The sequence below is a fragment of the Eleutherodactylus coqui genome, chromosome 3, assembly GCF_035609145.1.
Source record: "Eleutherodactylus coqui strain aEleCoq1 chromosome 3, aEleCoq1.hap1, whole genome shotgun sequence".
NCBI classification, from domain to species: domain Eukaryota; kingdom Metazoa; phylum Chordata; class Amphibia; order Anura; family Eleutherodactylidae; genus Eleutherodactylus; species Eleutherodactylus coqui.
This window is the reverse complement of record NC_089839.1, coordinates 19,850,541-19,873,655: the sequence shown is the minus strand read 5'-3', so window position 1 is coordinate 19,873,655 and position 23,115 is coordinate 19,850,541. Positions and strand designations below refer to the sequence as shown.

The 23,115-nt window shown below is 45.3% G+C and overlaps 1 pseudogene; it reads left to right on the top strand.

The window, feature by feature from the left end:
• Positions 1–13,415: 13,415 nt before the first annotated feature.
• LOC136620487 (zinc finger protein 585A-like) overlaps positions 13,416–23,115 on the top strand; it is an 87,669-nt pseudogene continuing 77,969 nt past the window's right edge.

Sequence of the window (23,115 nt, the reverse complement as noted above, 5' to 3'; positions counted from 1 at the left end):
TACGTGTACTGCCTTTGAAACCCACCATCGCCTCTTTTTGCAGAATGTCATGAACTACGGAGTGAAACCAGGTTGTCTTCAGTGATGAATTCAGGTTTAGTTTGCGCACGGACAACGGTTGTGTTCATGTCTAAAGACCTAGGTGTGAGCGCCTAAACCCTGTCCTTGCTGTGATGAGGCACTCTGCTGCCACAGCTGCTGTGATGGTCTGGGGAAAAGAATCACATATTTTGGTAACTCTTCTCTGAACTTGCTCCAGTTTGTCTATGTCTTTTTTTCGTTCAAAAATATTTTTTTATGACATAGGTGACAAAACATAATTAACAATAATGTATAGCTGTATAACTGACAGGTTAAGCTCTATAAAAAGGCATTTAACAGCATATCTCTTCTGCCAGTGGACCTTGAAAAGCATCCAAAGGGAACACCCATGTCACAGATGTTAGAAGAACACATATAATTATTAGACCTTTTAAAGTTTTAATTGTCTGTTTCTCAGTTTCAGGCTTCTTTCACATGAGCGCATATCGGCCAGATATTGGATTCCAATGCATCAGATCACATGGGCGTATTACAGAGACGTAAAAACACCCGGCCAAGCCAATATAGCGCCGGGCATTTTTATGTTGGGCCCAAAGATAGTCCTGGAACTATCTGTTGGGCCGGAATACGCTGTTCTCCTCTCCCCCCCAGGCTCACCTCTTGTTATTCCCCGCTCGTTCTGTGCAATGTGAGGGGGTGGGATGTGGCGGAGTTAAGCACCATCCCACCCCGCCCCCTTCCATTGATGGCTATGGACAAGGGGTGGGATGTGGGCGGAGCATAGCGCCTGCGCTCTCCCTGCCCCTTACAAAGCCATCAATGGGAGGAGGCGGGGTGGGCCGATTCTTAGCCCCACCCCGTCCCACCCCCCTCCCATTGCACAAAACGAGCGGGGAGGAATGAGAGGTGAGCCAGGTGATGGCCTGGTGAGCTTGGCGCATTTGCGCTGGCCTCACCAGGCCATACGAACGGGCGCACAAACGTTAGATTTGTGCGCCCATTCACCAGATTTTTCACTCCAAATGTAGTGTATACTTGCTGGCAGTGAAAACGGCACGGCCGATATCCGCTCGTGTGAAAGAAGCCTCAATGTGTGTTTCAAAATTGGTAAGTGTTTTTGACTGTGTTTCATCAATCTGATAAATGGATGGCATCCACTGGGACAGTAGATTTACTGCCTAAGCCTCATCTGGAGTGGTTGTGGTCATGAGTACTTGGTAAGGACCTTCATAGCGTGGTCCCAGAGATTTTATTACATGTTCCTTTCAAAACCCCCACCAGTCTCCTGGCTCCAGAAAAATGTGTTGCATGCATGGAGTCAGGATCTGGAAGGGAAGCAAACACTTGATTATGTATCAAATATGAATGTTTCTGCAGGGCCGGGACATACCTGGGGAGGGTATCATGCTGCATCTGTAACTGCTGCTGAAAGTACTACCCTGTACTGGAAGCTGATCCAAAGGAAGAAGGGTGGTAGGGAGTGTGAAAAGGGGTTGCATTTCTGTTGTCTGTGGAACCCCATACCAACAAATTACCTTGTTCAACAATTTCTTGGCTGCTGCCTCTGTAGTGGCAAAACGATACCTGATCGGACAGGCCTTAACGCATACAGATAGGCTGTCAACACAGATATGGCATAATATATATCCAATTTGCAACCTTTTGAAGTGGGTAGAGCGGCCCAGTGTGTGCCTGTGTGCTGTCTTCACTACTCTCCCTGTTTTCATAAAGCACAAGTTATACGTGCCTGGGTATACTTGGCTATGACCGTGCTAAATCCAGAGGCAATCCAATGTTGAGACACGAGGTTTCACATATCAGTCTTTGACTAATGTGTTTTTCCATGTGCACAGTGGGCCATCATTGAGTAGAGGGCATGAGAGAGACCTAATCGGTGGTCTCTTCCCCATAGGCCAGTGTCCGTCTGGCTTGCCCCTGCCTTCGCCAACTGCTCCTTTACTTGAGCAGATCAAACTCACTGGATGAACAGGGGTTATAGGTTGGACGTTGACCTAACCCTTGTGATAGACATGATGATTGCTATTATAAAATGTCTATCGATTAATATAACCCAAATGTATTTTGTTGTTGTAATGACTTTTAGCTCAAGAGTTTAAAGGACACACACACAATCTAATCATGGTATTTGCTAGCCAATGGATGGGTGATGTATTTGCTCTAAGTACATAGGGATTGCACAAGAGACCTCTAAGAGTTAAGGGCCATAGTGTCGTGTATATCCTGTGTTTAATACTGAGTGTTTACCTAGGCCCCCTTCCACTCTCATCCTGAAGCTAGGTAAACAATGATTCATCACTACACGGAGATGACTTCAGCTAGAGGACGAAGTCCATGCTGCCTCAACACTTGGAAGGGGGTGGGCAGAGAGGTGGGGGATTCTATATGATCCAACAAATGAGAATCTTATATGTTACTGATGTAATGTGTTGCACGCCCATTGAAGGGCGGTTGTCATGTGTTATAATAAAAAGCCTGAGCCTCTACACAGTGTAGAGACTCTCCCGGTTTTAGACAAGCATTTGTGTCTGATTCTGGTCGACGATGTGTGCACACGATACTCAATTCGGAAAGCGACAAAATACCCCAAAGCCTGCTGGAGAAATCATAATCCAGATCAGTGGAGTCCCTGGGTGAGCGAGTGGATCTGTGAGGTCACAGCCTGGAACGTACAGAGATCGGCAGATGGCACGCAGAACTCAGGGGCCCGAAAATCTACAGAACACGGTAAGATTGCTTTATGTAAATCTACCGATGTGAGCTGGGTTCTGACTGCTTTTCTGCCTGTTCCTGATCCAGACTGGACCTTCACTGAAAGACAGGTCTGTCCACTCAGAAAAACCACCGTTTTTACCTGTCTAGGGGTATTTTGTACGCTGTGTATGCTGTTGTGTCTGAGACGGTTAAAAATTGTTTATGCAAGACCAAGAGATAAATTCTGTGAGGGTTAATGTGTCAGGAGGGCGGACTCGGCTGTTTAAGTCTGAGGGAACACGCCAGTGACACGTGCTCCTAGGTAAAACTAGTGTGAGGTTAGGAAGATTTATGATACGTATACTTAACTTTATGATTGAGCGTGTTATGTTCTCATATGTGGAAAGGTATATACGTATGAAGTATAGTCGTGCTTTGTGACGGCTGATTTCTCCAGAATATTATTGAGGTTTTGGTCATTGAAAATAATCGTCAGTCTCTGTGTATAGCTAAATGTCCTGTCTAGATCGTGTACAAGGAGTGCTCTTGGGGATTACTAGTAGAGGTTGGTTGATATAAAGGTGGATGAGATATATATATATATACCTTGAGCCGTTGTGGGTATTCTCCAGTAATCCCGTCTGTCTGGTATTATAGAAAGTAAAAAGGAAAGTTGATATAAGCCATTGTGCAACATGTGGCTGAAGAGGTCTCCCTTTGTTATGTGGGGGGAGGGGTGCTGGTAAGAGAGTGAACTGAAAGCTTTTTCAATTAACCCTTTCTGTTTCCTTTGTCTTTTCTGAGTGGGAAAGAGAGGTTATATGGGGAGGATTTGAAGAAAGCAGATTTTACAAGAGAAACACTATTGTGTCCAGAAATTTCGAATAGAATAGAGTTGAGCAAAGTGAGCAAGGACAAAGGTCATAGAGCTTGTGATTTGGTTACTGAACAATGGGAAAGGACCAGGAAAAGTTGCAGAAAGAAATGCCAGGTTATAGACAGATAAGATAGGCTGTAGAAAGTTTACAGAAGATGAGCAGGAAGCCTAGCAGAAAGAAAGGTGTTTTTAGATTGCTAGGAGGAGGTATAACATAGTTGAGAGATTGAAGAGGGGAAAGCATGTAGGGGGGTATGTGTATTGCTAATGAACAATGTAATGTCTTTGTGTTGACTACAGCCCCTCCCTGTAATGGCGGCCGTGCTTGCAATGTTTACAATCCAACATAGTGTGACTCTGCAGTAAATGTAGTGAGGCCTGCCCCCACCCTGAAGTTACTTCCCCCCATGTGCTCACTTTCAGGGTGTGTGATGTTACTTCCGGTCCCTCCCCATCCGGGACAGGACCTGGCCCCGCCCCTTCCTCCTCCAGCGGCCATCTTGCCTCACCTGGAAGTGCTGCTGCCCCTGGCCCCGCCTGGTCCTCCGGCAGCCATTTTGCCTCACCTGGGAGATTTGTAGCCCCGCCCCTTTCTGCCTCTGGCGGCCATTTTGCTGCACTTGGGAGGCCTATATTCCCCAATGCCACTGTATCCAGTGCTAACATCATGATTGTCTGAAATAAAGTTTTGTTTGACCAGACTTTGTTACGCTCCAAGATGTGGCCACTTTGGATGTGTGATAAGTTCAGGGAAACAAACCTTTGTGGAGATGCAGCTTGGGACATAGTAGATGACTAAGCTGGTTTATAGTGCATGGAAGAATGGAATTGATGCATGGGGGGCAGAGACCAGGAATACATGACAGGGGACACTCTCTCATGTTTCCAGAGGCTGTGTTTTCCACTGCCCGCTTCTCCAATGGATGCTCAGACAGATGATGTTATGGAAGGCTCCTACAGATGGAATAATTTCCCTATAGTCACCCAGCAAACTTTTTCATGCAATTTGATGAAGTAATTTTACTTTTAATGTGAAGAAAGAGGGATTGAATTGCCCAGAGTAGGATGTTAATTCATCCGTATTCTTTAGTTTTTCTTTAAGTCTTTTGTATATTCTAGTGTCAGTCTACACTGAAGCTATAATTATATTCTGACAGGAGAGTAAAAGCTAAACGCTGGCCATACCCTGAAATACTATTACACTGGGTGACGTAAAATTTGAATTGTGTGGCGCCCCCTTGTGGTAAAAAATGCTAACTGCGACCTGAAATAAAAAAAACAACATTTTTTTTTTTGTAAGGAGATTTTCGCTCAGACTTCGCTGTACACAATGTCACCTTGACCTACAAAGTGTTTGTTTTTGTGCCTCTTGGTTTACTAGTTTGAACGCAATGACTCTTTTTCCATTGAGTATTCCGCTTCAAAAGGGGGGAGGCAGAGGTGATCTGGGCCATAGATGATCTAGGTGTTGTAGATCAGCTATTGGGTTTGAAAAAAATAAATAAATGATTTTGTGCTACAAGATTCCGAGCCATGTGAAATAAAACATCAGCACGATTATTTAGTACTAATACAGTAAGAAACTGCAGATATGCAAACAGTAACCAGAACCTCTGTTGATAATGCATATGTTGAGCTTTTTGCAGATGGTATCAGGGTGAGGATTGATGACTCCACATCGGATATGCAGTGGTCATACAACAAGATGTCCTAGAAGCAGAAGCTCTGCCTCCGCATGTCACAGTACAATAAGCGGAATTGAAGGCCCTCACTGAGGCGAGTAGAGTGGCGAGAGGTAAGACCGGCAACCCTTTACACTGACTCCTGGTATGCATTTGGCACAGCTCATGATTACGGCCCAATATGGAAGGCCAGACAGTTTTTTTACCTTAGCAGGACAACCAATTGAGAATGGTGCAGCGGTACAGAGTCGCATGGAGGCCCTACTTCTACCTGACAAAGTTGAGAGTTTGCACCGAGTCCTACACTGGAGAGGCGAGAGACGACACCCTCGCTGACAGCGCAGCAAAGGCAGCGGCCCTCAAGCCGTGGAAGAAAGAAGAAAGATACTGACAGCATGAGTCAGTGGTAAAAAACTTTGGACATTGACAAAAATTTGGACTTTGATATGCTAAAAGACTTTTACAGTTACAAGCCAGCAAGGAAGAAAAGAATAAATGGACTAATATGGGAGCAGCAGAAACAGGACAGCGTGTGGTGAACAGTCAACAGCACTTGCCCACCACAGTTCCTGTATCCCATGATGGCCCAGCTGATGGACGGAAAGACCCACCTAGTAAAGCAGCACTGACGACGACGCTTGAAAGAGGTTGGGCGACTTCTGGGTTCTCTGTAGCTGCTGCATCATTTGTCCGGTTTAGCATGATCTATGCCATGGGTAAGTCAGGGCAGAAGTAAATTTGCCACACCACACTTGCCTGGACCACTCTACCCATTTCAGGGATTGCAAATTGACTACGTTCAGCTCCCACTTGTTGGGAAGTATGAATACGTGCTTGTTGTTGTTGATGTCTTTGCAGGTTGGAGGCCGACCCTGTTACCAAGGCAAACAAGTAGGTAACCGCAAAGAAGCTCATGAACAAGGTAAACTGTGAATATGGGGTACCAGAAGTGATTCAGAGTCAGACAGAGGTATAAACTTCACAGGTGAATGTAACATGTCATGTCTGCTCTGGGTGTATCCCAGGCCTTTTACATACTGTACCACCTTTAGTGTAGTGGAAAGGTGGAGAGACGTAGTGGCACGCTAAAAAGTAAGATACTTAAAAATGACGCCACTTTGGAAAGACTGTCATCCAATAGCCTTATACAGTGTTAGATATGAACCCAGGGGGGATTATACATTATCTCCCTACGAGATTGTTTGGGCTAGCCCCAAGGCTAGGTTGTTACTATCCTCAGTGGTTACAATTACAATCTGATGTGTTGACTAAGTATGTGATTTCCGTTGTTAAAGAACTAACCAAAGCCTATGCACAGGTGTTCTCTTCCAGACTCAGAGGCAGACACTGGGACACATATCTTGCAGCCTGGGGATTGGGTGTGCGTCAAGAAGTTCCTCAGGAAGCACCCTCTTGAGCCCCGATTTGATGGCCCCTACCAGGTGCTTCTGACTACTGCCACAGCTGTGAAACTAGCCGAAAGACTTACATGGATCCATGCTTCATACTGTAAGAAAGCTTCAGATCCGGGAGACCAGTCTTAGTTGTGCCAAAGACGTTACTCTGGTTAGGGCTAGTGAGAGAGGAGGGTGGCAACTGGAATCCTTAGTCGGAAGAATATGAGGGTATGGTTACCTTCTGGTATAACTCGTCCAATGCTCAAGTAGCCGCATATTCCTTCGACTATTGTACTGTGGTCCCGTGTCTAGGCGCAAGATCCCACCGCAGGCCAGATTTAGCCCAGTCCGGCTGGTTATATGACTTATATACCCGGGGAATACAATATGTTTGCGCCACTGATAACGTCTGGGGAGAAGACTGCCGTTATTGGGGATTAGTGGGATGTAACGCAGGAACAGACTAGTCCTATAAACCGCGAAGTGCCTTAAATAAGAAAGATAGGAGCGGGAAATCCCTAATTAGTCGTATAACCCTCCTTGAGAATAATAAGGACAGCAGGTATTGGAAGGCTGAACTTAGTATGTTGCTTGGTTTTAATGCGGTTTTTACATTAACCATGGGAGATCCAAGCCCGGGGGACGGGGAGACTTATAGTCTGGGGACATACCGGTACGGGAGGACAGATCCCTTAGGGAAGTTTAAAATAAGGGGTATGGTAGATGCATCCGAATGGAAGCCTTCACTTAGTCCCGTGCCCATAATTAACCCCCTCCGCCGTAAGATAAAGACCTTGACGAACATGATGATCATAGCCGACCCTACTTTTTGAGGACACCTTGACAGTAGCGACTGGCTACTCTGACCAGAATCTCTGGTTGGAGTTGATGAGGTACAATGCTAACAGGAGCAACAAGTCTAACTGTTGCGTGTGCGGTAGTGCCCGACTACACTCGGGGATGGTCCCCCTAAATCTCCCTGTAGATGCTGAAGAGTGGTTTATTAGTCTCTTCATGAACATTTCCGCTAATTACACTGTCCGTGAGAAATGGAAGAAGGAATACTCTATAACTACTTAAGTGTTTTGCACCGGAGAGAGTATTACTGACTACCCTGGAAACCACACCTGCCAGGCAATTAGGCAGGGTGGAGGGAGATTTTTGGGGAACTCACCAACGGGTATTGCTCCTCCTACAGTATGATAGGAGGGGAATAGATGCAGAATCAGGTCCAGTCCTTAGGAGACGTTTACTGGCTTTGTGGAGACATGAGGTAGAGGACCCGCCTGGAGGGTAATTGGACAGGGGAGTGTGCCTTAGTAAAGCCCTTATGCTCCTCCACATCCTGTCAGACACCAACGTTTCCCTTGTTTGAAAAAGATGAAGAGCCAGTTCCGATAATGCCAACCACGTACGCTACCAAAGAAAAGGAGAAATGTACTAGTACTGTGCCTGCCCCGATCTCCTAAGATGGATTGTCAGTGGAATTCCCATTTGCCTAGGGATAGTGCAGAAGACCTTAGGTTCCGGCGAGGGCACACCCTGTGGGGTGTTAACTTGTACAGATAGAGGGTATGGATGCCCGGAAATGAGCCCAGGGAATCCATGGCCTCCCTCTGAGGTAAGGTAGGGATCCCCCCCCTCCTAGGAGTAGGGACTTACGGGCAGTGGGAAAACCCTGACGCAAGGGTGAGGCGACTTGGACGTGTTCACCATTAGGACTATCTCCAGGAGGGACTTTGGTGTGGGTGAAGATTAGGGAGTCCCACGCCGTGCGTACCTGTTCACGCTACTAGTATTGTAACATTATGCTAGAGCGAGAAGAGAGACCCCTGGTGGTAGTTTTGATCTACACGTGTACATTGACGTCATAGGATAGCCAAGGGGGGTACCTGATAAGTTTTAAAAATTAGAGACCAAGTTAAAACTAGATTCGAGTCCATTTTCCTGATCATTAGGGTAAATAAATGTTGACTGGATTAATTATGTTTATTATAATTAGCAGCGGTTTATAAATTATACTAGAGACGCCTTATAGGGACTAGTCGACCAATAGGACCTACCTCGACTATGACTTTTTTAAAAATAGAATGGCCTTAGAGACGACTTTAGCTAAAAAGGGGAGTGTCTGAAAGATGATAGGGGAGACTTGTCATACCTACATCCTAGACGACACGTGACCCGCAGGTAAAGACGCAGTTGTCATTAAGAAGCTGACCGCACTAACTAAAAAGAGCTAACTTTTGGGACCAGCACTCGCTATGGATGAGCGGGTGGTAAAGGATCCTGGCACAGACGGGCGTCGCTGTTGTATGTGAACTGATGGTTACCTTTTCTGTTCTAGTCTGCTGTGTTATCCCCTGTGTCAGAGAGACCTGTGAAACTGATGCTGGAAAAGCCGCTCCCACCATGAGTTTGCTGGATGCATCCCCAGAAGGAGTGGACAAGTCCTACACCCCCTTGAAGACTCTAAAACGAACCTTCAACGCGCTCCAGTTATAGGCTCACGCGCAGGGAACTGTGAAAATTAGATAGAGAATTAGAGGATAGACATTTTAAGGGGGGATTGTGATAGACATGATGATTGCTATTATAAAATGTCTATCGATTAATATAACCCAAATGTATTTTTTTGTTGTAATGACTTTTAGCTCAAGAGTTTAAAGGACACACACACAATCTAATCATGGTATTTGCTAGCCAATGGATGGGTGATGTATTTGCTCTAAGTACATAGGGATTGCACAAGAGACCTGTAAGAGTTAAGGGCCATAGTGTCGTGTATATCCTGTGTTTAATACTGAGTGTTTACCTAGGCCCCCTTCCACTCTCATCCTGAAGCTAGGTAAACAATGATTCATCACTACACGGAGATGACTTCAGCTAGAGGACGAAGTCCATGCTGCCTCAACACTTGGAAGGGGGTGGGCAGAGAGGTGGGGGATTCTATATGATCCAACAAATGAGAATCTTATATGTTACTGATGTAATCTGTTGCACGCCCATTGAAGGGCGGTTGTCATGTGTTATAATAAAAAGCCTGAGCCTCTACACAGTGTAGAGACTCTCCCGGTTTTAGACAAGCATTTGTGTCTGATTCTGGTCGACGATGTGTGCACACGATACTCAATTCGGAAAGCGACAAAATACCCCAAAGCCTGCTGGAGAAATCATAATCCAGATCACCCTCTCCCCTGGGTCTTACCGCAGCTGCCTTGGCAGTAGCGTCCACACGTGCATTTCCTTTTGCTTCTGTATGGTGTTCCTTTATTATCCCTAGCTATGTAAGCAACATAAGAGCTTCCATATTAGTTGTATGCTGTTTCAAAAGCATCTGTGTATATGTTTGCTGTCTTACCCTCTGCCGCTCTACATGCTTTTGTCAGGGCCTTCATTTCCTTCTCCTGTGCTGACAGATGAGGTGGAAATGCTTCTGCCTTTGTTACCTCATTCTATGTGACCACTGCATTCCGCTGTAGAACTTGCCATTTTTCTGGTATCCAGAGCCATCTACCAAACAAGAACTCGAAATCTTGGTTAGCCATTGGTTATCCAAATTTAATCCTTTTGGCGCCATCCTTTGGGATGCCTGGGTGAAACAGGTGAATAGCCGGCTCTGCATTTGTGTTATGTGTTTAATGTTTTAGGCTTCTTATGTAACGAGCATTGATTATGGGATGCCTGCTAATGGGGGGGCGTTTTCAAAAACTCATATGACATGCTATTTATACACTGTCTGTAATTACTAGTGCTATGCTTGACAAAGGTCTAATTGTTGACTGAAGCGTCACTGTCTTTTCTACAATGGGAGAATAAAAGGTTTTTTACTTTTTTTGCACCTTTGGATGCTGCCTTGTTTATTGTGAACAGTCGATATATTTTTGGAGACGGTCGGGCTCCACATGGCTGGTGCATCCCTGTATATTTGATCCATCCACTGGAGTGGGAGATTGGAGTGCTGCTGGGATCTTCATTTATACTGTCTGCTATAGCCTCATCAGAGGGTGCCCTCTCCTAGAGGTACTCAAGACAGAACCCAGTGTCCTGACATATTCTTATCTCCTACCCTTCCTACCCAGGTCGCGGTGGTGAGTGTTCTGAATCCCTCCTACTTCAGGACAAAGATACTGTTTATCACTCTCAGAGAAACAATAACCTTTTTAGTCGGCATCCATACATTTTTATACTTATGGAAAATGGGGGCAACTCAACTGCTACTGCTATTCATACATTAGTGACATAAGGGCAATACAATCGGTCCCAACGAGAAACCACGGAGCTCCCTGTCCAAGCAAACTGGGCAGATATGTACAGCCACAGCTGTCACTTCTCAGCCTCCCCCGTTAGAGGCTCATCAAGTACTCACAGAACCATACGCCTTAAAAGACATGTTAAGCACATATAAAGCAGGAAGATATTCGAATATAGACAATTTATATATATTGTTTGAATTTAAACTACGCAATAAAGACGTATCTAGGGGAAAGATCATTACAGGCGCCGTCGAAAATGCAAGATGAATTTCTGTATGTACTGAGAGACATATGTCAAAATAAGATAAGAGTATCAAGAAGGTTCCACATTTGGCTTAGAAGCTCTACCAAGAATATCAAGATATAACTACTAAGCAGTGTCAATGCCTTTATTAACCAATAGAATAATGTAATAATGAAATGTAACCTAATCATGGACCGAATATATGTATGTGTGTGTGTATATATATATATATATATATATATATATATATATATATATATATATAGTAACAGGGTGAGATGCGTGGTCTGGAATCGAAGATGTATGTCACATAGGTTGTTAGCTTCTGTGATGTAGATCGCTCCAATTGTACTCCAGGCCAGATCTTTCACCTGAACCAGCAAGCTATATAAAGAGACTAGCTGATATACCCGGCTTCGCCCGAGTTAATTTGGTACTGGTGTTTATCAGGTGTTCATACGGAAAATCTTATGAAGCCGTGGTTACGTTAGAGATACCGGAAAAACATATGTTCACTATTTTGCATGGTTCTTTGCGTTACCCAGGAAACACCACGGGGAGGTAACCATGCAACGTTTCCTTTATATAAAATGACATTGGAAAGTGAGAGAATTAGATTCCATATGTAAAATTTGGACGCTAATTCTTTTGCACTTTGAATTGAACAATCGAGTTGGGACCCATTAACTTTTCCTATTTATGACATAATCAATGCCCGTTCCAAATTTCATGTTTCTATGACACCAAGAAGTGAGAGAATTAGATTCCGTACATAAAATTTGGACGCTAGTTCTTTTGCGCTAGAATTGAATAATCGAGTTGGGACCCATTAACTTTTCCTATTTATGACATATTCAATGCTTATGGCAAATTTCTTGTTTCTATGACATTGGGAAGTGAGAGATTTAGATTATGTATGTAAAATTTCAACGCTAATTCTTTTGCGCTAGAATTAAATAATTGAGTTGGGACCCATTAGCTTTTCCTATTTATGACATAATCAATGCTCGTGCCAAATTTCACGTTTCTATGACACCGGAAAGTGAGAAAATTACATTCCGTACGTAAAGTTTGGACGCTAATTCTTTTGCGCATAGAATTGAATAATCGAGTTGGGACCCATTAGCTTTTCCTATTTATGACATAATCAATGTTCGTGCCAAATTTCACGTTTCTATGACACCGGAAAGTGAGAAAGATACATTCCGCACGTAAAATTTGGACGCTAATTAGAGATGAGCGAACGTGTTCTTAACGAACACTTACGCACCCGAACACCGGCTTTTCCGAGGACTTCCGTGTTCGCGCGTAAGTATTCGGGGGGCGCCGGGGGGCGGGGAGAGGCGCGGCGGCGCGGGCGGCAGCAGCGGGGAACAGGGGGGAGCCCTCTCTCTCTCCCTCTCCCCCCCACTCCCCGCCGCAACCCCCCGCGCTGCCACGGCGACCCCCGAACTTTTTTCGCCCGAACACGGAATTCCTCGCGAAGTTCGGTGTCCGGGCGAAAAGGGGCGGAGCCGAACACGTTCGCTCATCTCTAACGCTAATTCTTTTGCGCATAGAATTGAATAATCGAGTTGGGACCCATTAAGTTTTCCTATTTATGACATAATCAATGCCCGTGCCAAATTTTAAGTTTCTATGTTATTGGGAAGTGAGAGATTTAGATTATGTACGTTAAATTTTGACGCTAATTCTTTTGCGCTAGAATTGAATAATCGAGTTGGGACCCAATTACTTTTCCTATTTTGGACATAATCTATGCTTGTGCCAAAATTCATATTTCTACGACATCGGGAAGTTGGAGAACTTTTGGTGAGTCAGTCAGTGAGGGCTATCGTCTTTATATGTATAGACATGTGGAAGTGAGAAGGAGGTGTGTGTGTGTGTCTGGGGGAACCTGACTTCTGTTGTAAGCAGAGAGACTCTGTGACTAAACGGAGAGCTACATTGTCCCGCAGGACACTTGGGGAACTCCGGCCCTCGGACTGGGGTCTCGAGACGCTACGACATAAAGACAAGTTCTGGACATCTACAGGTCTGTGAATATAAACGATATATGTGATGTTTGAATTACTACCTACACCACAGAATAATCATGGGATGTACTAGATAAACCACATGACCGTGTTTTTAGCTGTGTGCTGGGACACATATGTGGAGATAAGATAAGAACTTTAAGACATGTCTACTGCGCCACTTGGCACGTTGTCAAGAAAGTCAGAATGTATCCAATATATCCCTCTCTATCTGGGGACTGTGCAGAGCAGGGTGGGGGCAGGCTGCCCTTGGGAGAGCTGCTGTGTCTGGACGACATATTAGAAGGTATATAAGCCTCACCGAGCTGTTTCCCCCCTTGGGAGTGATGTGAGCTGCCATTCCTCTGTGGCTGCTGCTCAGGTCTGAAGAAGGACGGAGGTGCTGGACCAGGCAGCCTCTGTCTGAGCCTGAGGGGTGTCCAGGGGTCCTCTGACCACTTTAGTGACCCATATCTGTGTTCTGCTGCTGTGAGGAGTGTCCGTGTCCCTTTGAAGTAGCTGTGGCTGCTGCAGCTCCTGCAATACACGTCTTACTCGGCCATTGGTAAGCTCCGCCGTCTATGTCTCTTTTAACTCCTTAATGACGCGTTCCTTTTTTTCCCTATTTTCATTTTTTCCTCACCCCTTTTCTAAAATCGTAACTCCTATACGTATACATCGACGTCGCTGTATGAGAGCTTGTTTTGTGCAGGACAAGTTGTATTTTTCAGTGGTACTATTTAATTTACCATATAATGTACTAAAAATTTTAAAAAAATCTAAGTGGAGTAAAATGAAAAACAAAAACACTCATTCCAACATTTTTTGGTGCGTCTTGTTTCTATGGCGCACAAACTGCAACACAAATGACATGATAACTTTGTTCTATGGGTCATTACGATTACTACGATACCAAACTAATACGATTTTTTTTTTCTGTACCAACTTTTTTTTTTTTTTTTTAAGTCATTTCATTTTTTGAATTTACTTTCTGCTGCCATCTTCTGCTTGCAATAACTTTTTTATTTTTCCGTTAACATAGTTGTGTGATGGCTTATTTTGTGCTGTATATCCTGTAGTTTCTGTTTGTACCATTTTACCAATGACTTTTTGATCGCTTTTTATTGCATTTTTTTTCTTGGAGACAGAGTGACCTAAAAAGTGAATTTCTCGCCTTCGTTATTTTTTTTTTCTGACGACGTTCATTATGCGCGGTAAATAATGCATTACTTTGATAGTTCGGACTTTTACAAATGCAGCTATACCAAATATGTATTTTTATTTTATTGTTTAGATTCTTTTATTGTAAATACGGCAAGAAGGTTTTTTTTCCCCTTTTATTACTTTTTTTTTAAACATTTATTCTTATTTTTACTTTTTTGTTTTAGTCCCCACAGGGAACAACAACTTGAGATGTTTTGATCGCTCCTGCAGTATGATCTAATGCAACAGCATTAGATCATACTGTGACCAGGCAGGAAGTCTATCAAGCCACCCCACGGGGATGGCTTGATAAGCATACTGCTAACACAGCCCTGGGACCTTTTAGAAGGTCCCCGTGTACCATGACACCCGCTCGGCTCCCTGTGATCTCAAATCGGGGGATTGAAATGCTGCTGTCAGAACTGACAGTGATATTTAAAGGGTTAACAGCCATGATTGGCCGCGTGGCTGATTGCAGCTGTTGCTGCCCAGTATCGGCTCTAATAAATAGCCTGCACTTGCAATGTATGAACAGAGATAGCTACGCAATCTCTCTTCATACATGCCCTGACCCCTCAGGATGTAACTGCATTTCCTATCACGGGAAGGGGTAAAAGTAGGGTGCCTAAAACTGGACACAGTATCCAGATGAGGTCTGAGTAAGGGAGAGGAGGGGAATAATTGCTCTACGTTATCTAATCCAATTCCTCCCATTCTGTATGTGCCTTTTTCATTTTTCTTGCCCAGATGTAGGACTTTGCCATTCTGTTAGTCGCTGCCCACTGTTCAAGCTTTTCTAGATCTTGTTGCGGCAAAATACCACTAGAGGGCGAAAGCGTGGTGTTACCAAAGAATGACGTCATATGACGAAGGAATACAATAACAGAGCCCACACAAGTATGGCTTCAGTAAAAATATTCCTACCTGACCACAATCAAGCAGCTTTATTTATCGCCCCTATACATTGGGGTGTTACAACATCATTGGACGGTTTTCAATCCCACACCTGATTGGTTACTTTAAAAATTAAACTGCGTTAATTGGATGCATTCTGATTTTAAATCTATTCTCCATCGCTTCCACCGTTTTGTGATCACTTCTGCTGTCTTAGGGCGCCCACCCACTGGCGATTTTTTTTTTTTTTTTTTTTTTTTTTTTTTTTTTTTTTTTTTTTTTTCCCTGCGAAATTCGCAGCATTTTTTTCTCTGCAGTGGTCTATGGGACTTGTAATGTTAAAATCGCGATCGCGCAAAATCGCAATTTACCGCGAAATCGCGATTTTGCGCGATCGCGATTTTAACATTACAAGTCCCATAGACCCCTTCAGAGAAAAAAATGCTGCGAATTTCGCAGGGAAAAAAATCGCCAGTGGGTGGGCGCCCTTACTATGCAAAACTCTCACTCTCCTTCCCGACCCCAAACTAAACTGTTCTACAGGGGCAGGTTTCCCTACCTAAGGGTGGCTTCACACGAGCGTGTTTTTGTCCGTGCATACGTGCACACAAAAACACGCTTCTATTAGAACCAATGCATTCCCTATGGTGTGTGCACATGTCCGTGCTTTAGGACATGCGTGCACAACAAGGAATGCACGCACTGTCTTCAATTGAACCACGGCTGTTGCCGGTGGCTCTATTGAAGATTTTGGTCTACCGGCACCGCTAAATTGTTTTTCAGGGAAGGGCTTTACATACAAGCCCTTCCCTGAAAAACAAGAATTTTAATGTGTTTAAAAAAATAATAAATTACCTGTCCACTGCTGTCGTGTCCCCGCGGGGATGAAGAACACATCTTCATCCAGCAGGAAAAAGAATTCCCTGCTGAACCTGCCACATCTGTGACAGATGCAGGAAAGGAATTCTTCATCCCTGCGGGGAATAAAGAATTCCCTACAACAACTGTTACACATGACAATTGCGGTAGGGAATCCAGCTGCCGTAATCCTGTAATTATTTTTCAGGGAAGGGCTTTAAATATAAGCCTTCCCTGAAAAACAAGAAAGAGTAATGTTAAAATGAAAAAAAAAATCATACCCACCTTCCTTCAGCTGCCGAGGCTCAGCCGTGTCCTCTCTGCGCTGTCCTTGGCTCTTCAAAGCGGTTCTTTCAGTAGGCGGGGATTTAAAATCCCTGCCTGCTGAAAGAGCTGCTTCTGATTGGCTGAGTTGCTCAGCCAATCACAGGCAGCTCTCAGCTGTCAGTCATTCAGTGATTTTAAATCCCCACCTGCTGAATACTACTCAGAGGTGAGAATAGATTTTTTTTTTTTTACACATTTTTGAATTGATTTTCAGGGAAGGGCTTATATTTGAAGCCCTTCCCTGAAAATCACTGCAGCGGTTGCCAGCAGCCCATTGCTTTTTAATGGAACCGGCTGTATTGCCGTCTCCATTTAATTAAATGGGAGAACATTGCGTTCTGAGAGCGGGAGGAGGGAGTTAGTGAAGTTGGAAGCAGAGCAGAGATGAAGGAAGACCAGATCCAGAGTATTGCCATCCTTGTGAGTGGGAGAGGCAATGAGTTGAGAAGGACCAATAAAAGATGAGAGGGAGATGGGATCATTGATAGGGATGTTAAAGTCTCTTAGGATGAGGGTTGGGATTTTGCAGGAGAGGAAGTGGGGGAGGCAGGCGGCACAGTGGTCCAGAAACAAGTGAGGGTGGGGGGGGGCGCGAGATGACTGCTAGTCACATGGACAGTAAACAGAAAAGTCGTAGGGCATGTACCTCAAACGATGGGAAAGTGGGTGAGGGTACCAGGGGGATGACCTGGAAGGTGCATTGCAGGGAGAGGAGAGCACCTCTTTCTTCACATGCCTGTTTTCTGGTCTAGGGTATGGGAGAACTGCAAGCCATTGTAAGACAATGCATAATAATGGCACTCCGACACTTCAGGGACAGGATGATGACACAACAACACTTGTGGGACAATACATTGATGCGCTGACACTTCAGGGTGTTATCGGACCACACCAGTACCGATCTGATGACCTAGTTGCCAGGTGCCAAATTGGTAGATATGGAAGCCCGTGATGAGAAGATTGCTAGCAGTATCTATTAATAACGCAAAGAAATTTTGTGTTATAGCAAGATGCTCTTCTCATGAGAAGTCACAAGTATTCTGTCTAATTAAAGGCATTGCTAGTTTTTATACAGAAAGAAAGAGGGCGTTATCATACATTCAGCATTTTACCGCTGTGTTAGCCAGTGGTGAACAAGCACATTCCTGCCGGTCCTTATTCTGGTGGACCTGTGTCCCCATCAATGCTCATGGGTAGGTCTATTGAAACAGACTGGTGAACTCTGTAGGGGACTCAAACATAATGCAGGGCCCCCATGTTTCTCTGTATTTTTCCCCTTTGTTTTTTGGGTTCTCAAGAGTGTTCTGCGTATAGCTCCTCCATATGGTTGAGATACTACATTTCTTGTTACCACTCCTTCATGGAAGGGACTTGTGTGGTTCGCCAATGGCGAGGGATAACTGCTCTGGCTGCTGCAATACAGAAACAGAGCAGATCTCCCTTTTGAGCACTAATTGAGCGAGGTAGAACGGAGAGGAGAGCTATCTGCAGAGTATTGTTTACGGATATTCTGCACATCAAATTATAGGTCCCAGAAGAGGCGCAATTTATCACAACGCCACCAGACGTGTAGCAGAGTGTCTCTATCAGTCCCACAGCACCAACATATTTCAGACACTGAGGGAAATATTGTGTGGAGTAGCGTTGGGTATCTGTACCATCTAGCAACCCCTTGTACCCTTTCTCCTGAGCAGCGCATGCCATAGTCAACTTGTGCATGAAAATAAATGACTTTTGCCAGGCGCTCTAAGCAATTTCTTCCCCCTCTCCTGCTCCCAGGCTAACTTGAAACTTGGGCTCGTGCGACAAAGCTCCTGCATCAGAAGACCGTATGTTGGCGACAATACATGCTCCAGAGGGGACCACAACTCAAACAACTCCTCAAAGGCTGTCAATCCAAGCCCTGGGTGCTGCTTCCTTCCCAAGGCGCAAGGAAGGAGTGTAACTGGAAATACTCGAGCCAGGAGATATGAATATCTCCAAATTAGCATTTGAGTTCTTAAAGAGAGGGCATTGATTGTCCGCCCAGAACCTGCTGGACCCTGGTATCTTCCCGATTTTCCCAACCAAGAAAGCGATCTCGCGCTTTCCCTGGCGGGAAGCCTCTAATTATTATCTCAATAAAAGGTATTGTTTACCATGTGGTAATTTTTGTGGTTTTTACATTCGTTCATCTTCTTTCCATTCAGGCTCCGGCATCCTAGTATCGTCTGTTGGGATTTTCCATATGAGAGAGTTTGTCTGATGAACCTGCCAAGGATGGGTGGGAAGAGGAAGGAGATGGCAGAGAGTCTATTACATCTCACCCTAGAGATCCTCTATCAGCTTACTGGGGAGGTGAGAGATTCTGACGACGTCACATGACATCATTCTTCTATATGATAACAGATGGACATGACTGAGAAGGTGAGGGACTCTGTAGATGTATGTAATACCATTTATTAGTCCGTCTCTCCTCAGGATTACACAGCAGGGAAGAAGACCTCTAGTGAGCGCTGGCAGAACTTTGTGTCTGAAGGTTATGAAAGAACCCTGAGCCCAATAACAGGGCCTTCAACTCACTACCCGATAAATGAGGACTTCAATGGGCAGAAGATCCTGGAACATGTCCTCAAGATGACTGAGCTGCTGACAGGAGAGGTGACACTGCGGGGAATGGGGGGCATTATACAGTAACAGGAGGGCTGTGGAGGATGACTGTATATTGTGTTGTCAGGTTCCTATAAGGTGTCAGGACGTCTCCGTCTATTTCTCCATGGAGGAGTGGGAGTATTTAGAAGGCCACAAGGATCTGTACAAGGAGGCCATGATGGAGGATCAGCAGCCCCTCACATCACAAGGTAATAGACATATAGAAGTACACATGACCTTAAGTACTTGAAGATGGAGTCCAGTCACTGTATGTGTGTCTTACAGATAGATCCGGTAAGAGGACATCACCAGAGAGCCGCCCCAGTCCTCTCCATCCACAGGATTATCCGGTACGTGGAGAAACTCCCTATAATCTGTAGAAGGCTCTGAAGGTTCTGCATTCAATACCAAATTGCCCCCAACCCTTTGAGACGAACGTTCAGTTCAATCACAGAAAACGACTGAATGGCGAACAAGAATCATGCGCTTCTCGTTTGTTGTTCAGTTTCAGCCACCATAAGGATCAGCGGCGGCTTGTGCGCTTATCCTGCAGTTTAACCCCTGATCGTTCATTGTGTGACATAGGAATGGGAAACAATGAATGATTAGCGGATGAGAACTGCAGGATTGTCAACAAGAAACAGGCTGCCGAGTGCGGATGAGAACTGCACAAGAATTTATTTGCTTCTCATTTGTTATATGCAGGCATAAAAATCATTGTTCACTCATTTACACGTTGTTGCGTGTAAACAGCAATTATTTAGTCATTCACTGTATAAAAAAGCTGCACGAGCGAATGAGCGAACTCTGCCATTGTTAAATCGCTTAGTGCAAAAGTCCCCTAACAGAAGTTTCTTTTTGCACTGAAACAACTTAAAGTACATCCTAGTTTTGTCTGTTGGTATCTGAGATAATTTTTTCGTTGACCTCGCCAAGGATGGATATGTGCATGAAAACTCAAGATGCCATGACGTTTTATCACTTATACGTGTAATCCTAGATAGAAGGAAATGGCGGAGATATTGCTGCCTGCTCCACGATGGTCATGACATCATAGCTGGAGGATTTCACATAAAAGTAAAGCATTAATGGCGTTGGTAACAAAGGGGCATTAGTTTGGAAGGTGCGCTGTTTTATGTATTCTGTGGAATGGCAGGAGAGAGGTCTTCCTCATACATGTTGTTGGGGCTAGAGCAGCGCATTTCTCCTAACAGAATAGATAATGTTATCTGTGCGGAGAAACCAAAACCTGAAGAAGATCCTTCCCTTCATGAAATCATCAAGGCCGATATGATCCATGGGCCTCGCGGTAATTTAACCCCCAATGCACCCTGTATGAAAGAAGGTCGCTGCAGCAAGAAGTATCCTCGACCCTCCTGAAAGAAACTCCCGCAGGAGACGACAGATACCTGTAAGGACTGGCGGTTCGCAGGTCCGTCGTGCCCGCACCGCCGGTCCTGTCACACGTGCGGCTGCTGTGCGGCGCAGGGGGCCCCCCGTCCTCGTCACCTCCCCTGGCCACCGAGCTCCTCCTCACCGCCGGGTTGCTAGGGACACGGTGGGTGTTGCCCCGCATTGCGTCCTCGGTATCATAGCAACCAGGCATGTGTCTCCTTTCCTGCCTCCTGCAGGGCTGGGGACGGGTTCCCCAGTGCTGCTGGGTGCACTCAGCTGCTGTCAGGCTCCCCGCCCCAATCAGCTGCTGGGGCGGGAGCTCTGACAGCATTTAAACCTGCTAGTGTCTGCAGACCAGTGCCAGTGTTAGTTTGGTTCTCCTGCTACACCAGAGTACTTCGTGTTTTTGACTCCTGATTTTGACTCTCTGCTTTTGACCTGACGTTGCCTTTGCCTGACCCTCTTGTACCGCGCACCCTCTCGTTGCTGACCCGGATTGTCTGACTCTCCTTGCTGTTGCTTGTTCCAGTGTCTGTCCGTTTGTTAGTCCCAGTGTCCCCCTTCCTTAGTAAGTGTAGGGACCGTCGCCCAGTTGTCGCCCTGGGGCTTAGCCCAGGGGGGCAAGTAGGTAGGGACAGGGGTTGCGGGTATTTTCAGGGACTTCCAGTTTCCCGGACCCCGAGTCCTGACAATACCCCAGTGCCAGCGAAGAGCTCCAAAGGACGGTGGAATCAATGTGTAACACCTGGATAACCGCTGGGGGCCTAATAATTCTGTTCTTTCACCTACATTTGTTCCCATATTACCAAAAAGTATTGCAGTTCTGTAAAGGCCCATTTAGACACAATGATTATCACTCCAAAGATGTCGCTCAAGCGACTTTTGGGCGATAATCGTTGTGTCATTTACAGCGCAAGATGACCACTCAAGATGAGCGATCACATCGCGCTTCCAGTGGAGGATGCAGAAGACAAGCAGGGTGTTCCCGCTTGTTTTCTGCATCCAGATGTTTTCGGCACGGGGCACCCGGCTGTTATACAGCCGAGCACTCCATGCCGGGTATGGAGAACAGAGCTGGACCGCCAGCCTGTCATCAGGGAGCGGGATACAGCTGGAACAATAGTATCAGCTATATCCCACTGTGAATCCTTGATAAGGCTCATCGTCAGCTTTCAGCATGCTGAAAGATGACGATGAGCGACAGCATAACGAAAACTACACGATTTAAGTGCAGTTACACACAACGATTATCGCTTAAAAGAGGGCTTTTGAGTGAAATTTTGAGCGATAATCAATGTGTTTAAATGGGCCATAAGATCTATTTAATATACATGTAAATATGGTAATAAAGGCAGCGGCCGGGCTTCATTTGGTCTTGTAAATGATAGCGATGAGATCACATTATATGAAAGTGGTCGATACATCAGCAGTTCTGAGGCCGGCTGGAGAATTCTGGGGTTTCCCATACATGAAAGGTTTCCAACAGTCGTTCATCTTGCTGTTCCTTCCTACTATGTATGGAAATGTAAGTTAGACCTGCCGCTGGTTCCCTCATATAACTACTGCTGTCCTGTCATTACTGGTCATTATGCTAATTAACCCTTTCCAATCCAATTTGTATCCTGGTTTTCCTAGGGGGCTTACTCTTTTTCTGCTGTTAAACAACGGCGCTATATGTTGGGTAAAGCCAGTACTGCATGAGGTGACACGTTGGATAGGCTCCGACAGCAGGGAGGCTGGCAATATACAGTAAGAGAACCCCGACGGACGTCTTCCGACATCAGAGCTGCACAGCCTTAAATCAAAATGTCTTTAGACGTCAGACAGTGGATTGGAAAGGGTTAACCATCTTCTCCGCTCATCTAACACGTTCCTCTACATCTGTCTGACTTTTACAGTATTTGTTTCCCAGCTTTTCCCTCAGGGTAATGATCTGAAGAATATTGATGCTGCAGCCATAGTGGTAAAAGAAGAGGTAAATGTGAGGGGTGATGAGCGGTGGAAGGAGGAGATCCCTACAGACACCCGTCCAGGTGAGTAGTAACCACGGAGTAATGCAGAGAACAGTCACATCTTCTGCTCTTTCATCACCTGCAATGTTTTTGTGGAATATTTTTAAGCTCTGTGTTCTATCAGATCTTTCAGCTGAACATTTGCCCATTTAGCCAAAACATAAATTAAATATGGATGAAAATGTGGTATCGCTACAGGACCGTAGTGGCGAACGTATGGCACACGTGCCGGATGGCGTGTGCAGAGCCCTCTCTGCTGGCATTCATGCCATTGGCTACTCACCATGAGTGATTACTGGCCGGGGTGCCGCAGCTCCCCGCTGGGTTATCTGCTACAGCTACACCCGGGATCTTTTTCCCCTAACTTCTCCTCTTTAGTATTGAAGGAGGAGAGATCAGGGGAGGAGGTGTTCAGGCGTACACACTGCCATCAGTTTGTGCATCCTGAGGCAGCGCCAAAAAGAGAAGATAAATATGATTCTCAAGGGGACACTAATTCTACTGGGGGTTACCATGGGGGGCACACTATTACTACTGGGGTTACTGTGGGGGGTTCACTATTACTACTGTGGC